Consider the following 3,877-nt stretch of genomic DNA (forward strand, 5'->3'; position numbering starts at 1 on the left):
CCGATTTTAAAATTATTTAATGCAAAACAGCTGATTATTTACTAAGCATACTATTTTTTTCCAAAAAAGAATATAAATTATTGATTGTCTTTTTTTTTTTGCTTTTTTTTTGTTTCTTGTGACTTCAACATAGACTATCCAAAATAGTGCTGATGTTTTATAAGTCACTACAAAGAGCATAAAGATACCGAAAATAAAAAGCTGTCGAATGCGTAGCCAAATTTAAATATCTCAGTATCTTAAATATCGTCCTAACACCTTAGTTGTGAAATTAAATTTTTAATTATCTGACCACGTGTGATTCACTAATTATTTCATTATATCTTTTACTCATTCCTTATGATACCAAGTAGATTTTTTTCCTGATAATATACTGAATTATTTTGCTTAATTTTTTACTTTAGCATTATTCCCTAAGATATTATTGTAGTATAATTTGTTATTAGGAAAATGCCTTATTTAAGCAGGAAATACTAAAAATTGAAATTTGTAAGAAGATTCCGAAGCCGTGCCAATTTTAGAGTCATCTGATTTTAAAAAAATGCTATAAAAATACGCAATTTCCGAACTTATTTTATTAAAAAAAATATTAAACAAACGTGGCGAGAAGGCTAACATACTTTTTACAGAAACTGTGAGAACTAATTTTTCCTATATTTCGTCAAAAGAGGATAAGAATGATATTGCTCCAAGGGACCTACTCAATAATTTCGCCTTTTCCAGAATGAAATCTGTTTGATCGAAACATATTATTCCTTGAAAATTAAAACGAGGAAAAAATTAGCTTTTATTATTTATCTAAGCTTATTCCATTTATTTAATGATAGCGGTATTAAGGTTAAGGATATGCGATGGAAGCCCCGCTTACAATTATATTATAAATGCATTAAATCATGCAGCTTGAATAATTTATTTTAAGCAAACTATTTAATAATTCTAAGCAAATAAGGGTGTAAAAATAAACTCGATCGAAATACTCCGAAAGTATACCCAAAAATATGTGTAGAATAAACTTTGGAGTCGATATATAAAAAATATCTTTTCAAACAACTTCGAGTAGAACGGAAACGCTAAATTGTTCGAAATAGTTGTCTTTGTAACTATTTAATTTCGACTCCTGGTGCTAGGGGACATACCATTTTCACATTCAACTTTTGAAATTTCAATTGTAAACGGAATTTTTTTTTTATGTCCTTAAATTAAAATGTTAAGGTTTGCAGCAACAACAAAAAATTGTACTGCATTGATTTTTTTACAAAGTAGTTGATTATTATTTTTTTTCAATCTAAGAACCTGTGCCTATAACGTATGTAAAACTTATTTTAATATCGATTATAATAAAAATAGACATGTTATTCAAGCCTGACAAGTCTTGAGAATGAGCGATTACATTTGAACGCTCGAATCATGTCGACTTTTACTTCCGTCCTCTTATTTTTTGAATATAGTTGAGTTTTTATCGTCAATTATACTGTTTTACATTTGGATCTTGATCATTATTTTGATAAGGAATTTACCCTTGTTAAAGTAAGCATATGCATTTTAATATTTTAACTGGATTCATGTGGTCTTTAAAAACGTAAGAGCATCAATATTGTAAAAGTTATATTTAACTTAAAAATTACAATTTTTAGACCAGATATTTTGAGTTAATGAAATTAAATATTTTCTCTTTTAAGTTTTTGTGCCCATATTTCAGTATCTTAAGGATCTTACGAGCTCTGTTTGAAAAGAGAGTATCAGTTATATATAAGAAAACAAAAATAATCGTAGTAGCAGTATTTTGTGGTAAATGCAGCTTATCGTAATTGAAGAATATGCTGTGCAACATTTTACGGTGAATTTGCGAACGTAAGTTTTAGAATGTATCGAAACATGAGGATGATATTTGCTAATCATCTTTATCCAAAGAAAATCATGTAACCTAAATATCTAGCAGAGTGAAGCGATTTTTTAAACAATGAATCATGCAATATGCAACATATTATTTCAATATCTTATTCTTAAACTTAACATATTTCAATATTTTTAAAACGCCACTAAACATTCAGCAATTCCTTGATCTATAGAAAAAAGAAATATCATAAATTATAGAAAACCTTGTTAATGTGCATTAGAATTACTATACACTCTACATTTTATTTTTCAAGAACCTTTCTTTTTCTTCAAACTTTCTTGCCTGGAAGACTCGATTAAAGCTGTAAAAATGATTGTCCCTAAAATTTTGTATATAGCTATAATATGTTATGTTAATTTGGTTTTAGTATGAAATCCTCGAATAAATATAGTAAAAACAACATAATCTAAATAATATCATATAAAAAGTTCATGTATTTAAATTATAAAAACTTAGAAAATCATAAATAATTTATAAATTAATTCAAATTTTCTTTTCAAAGGAGATTAAAATAATTTTCTTTTGCTTTTTGGGCAGAAATCAGCTTAAAAATTGTCTATTGCCTTGAAACTTCAAGATATTTTCCATTAACAATTAATTAAACCTCTCCGAGCAATCACAGAACATTATTTCAATTTTTTTACAGTCATAGGGCGGTTGCCTAGCAACTTAGTGAAATTAAGCATTTCTCTTTTGAATTAGTGAATGGGTTACATTAAAATATTCATTTGCGCAGGCGACTTTTTTTGGCGGTTTTCTGGACTATCGCCAAATATATAAACCTTTATTGCGACCCAATTTACGATCCAATTTTTTTAAAATTTTGTCTACCCCTAATTCAAGTGTCTAGATTCCAAATATGTAAAAACAAATACATGTTTATTCAGAGAAAGTACGCTTTTGTGTCTGATTTCGTAACTTAATTAATAGTTAGCACTAAGTAATATTTGAGGTCACCCCCAAGAACCATTAAGATTCACATTTAGTTCGTGAAAATCCGTCCGATCATTAGAACAAAAATTCTTCAGGGTGATTCGTTTTTTTTTTTTTTTTTTTNTTTTTTTTTTTTTTTTTTTTTTTTTTTTTTTTTTTTTTTTTTTTGCGGACTGTACCGAGTAGTTCAGGATTAACAATTAAAGATGTCCAAGATAAAAACACAATAAATTTTCTTTTCCAAAAAAAATTAGACAACCATGGTTACCGGTGATCGCCTTTGCGGCGATCAGAATTTTCTTCATTTTTTTGTAAATCGTATTTATATTACTTCTTTTTATTTTAGTTCCTTTTTTTTTGTTGAACAAAATAGTTTTTCGGAAATTTTTTTTCCTGTGCTTTAACATAAGGAGACAACAGCTTTAAGCATATTTGTGCATAATTTTGGCCATCATCATGATCGTTGGCGGGGAGGACGGTAGATATATGCTCCCCTCAATAAATAGAAACCCTTAAAAATCGTCATCAATATTTCAGACAAATAAAGAAAACTTTCGTAAATTATTATCGATTTAAATTAAAGTTAAAAATCGGAGAAGAGATATAAATAATTCATATTTTTACCCACCTTTAGCAAATCGAAGAATTTTTTTTCCTTCGGTGATAAATTTAAAGAGCTATTGTGTCTGTTATTTGACTTCGTCTCGATTGAAAATTGGGCGCCAGTGACGCCCATTGCAACCATTATTATTCTTCAAATCATTCAAATTTATATTTGTTCGTGTGCTGAATTTCGTGAAAAAGATAGTTCATATATGATTAATATGTTAATTCAAAAAAGGAATTTCTCGTTTTACATATCAAAATTGAATTATTAATTTTTCTTTGAAAATGTTAATATCCCTCCCGCAACTTTTTTTATGAAAAATAAGGATCGCGTGACAAACTGTAAACACATCAACAAAACAAGCAATTACCAAAGTTGAATCCATTACCAGTGTGTGAGACTAAAATCATTAGAATGATGATTCCCCATGGAGCACTTTT

Source organism: Parasteatoda tepidariorum, chromosome 5, assembly GCF_043381705.1.
Source record: "Parasteatoda tepidariorum isolate YZ-2023 chromosome 5, CAS_Ptep_4.0, whole genome shotgun sequence".
Lineage (NCBI taxonomy): Eukaryota > Metazoa > Arthropoda > Arachnida > Araneae > Theridiidae > Parasteatoda > Parasteatoda tepidariorum.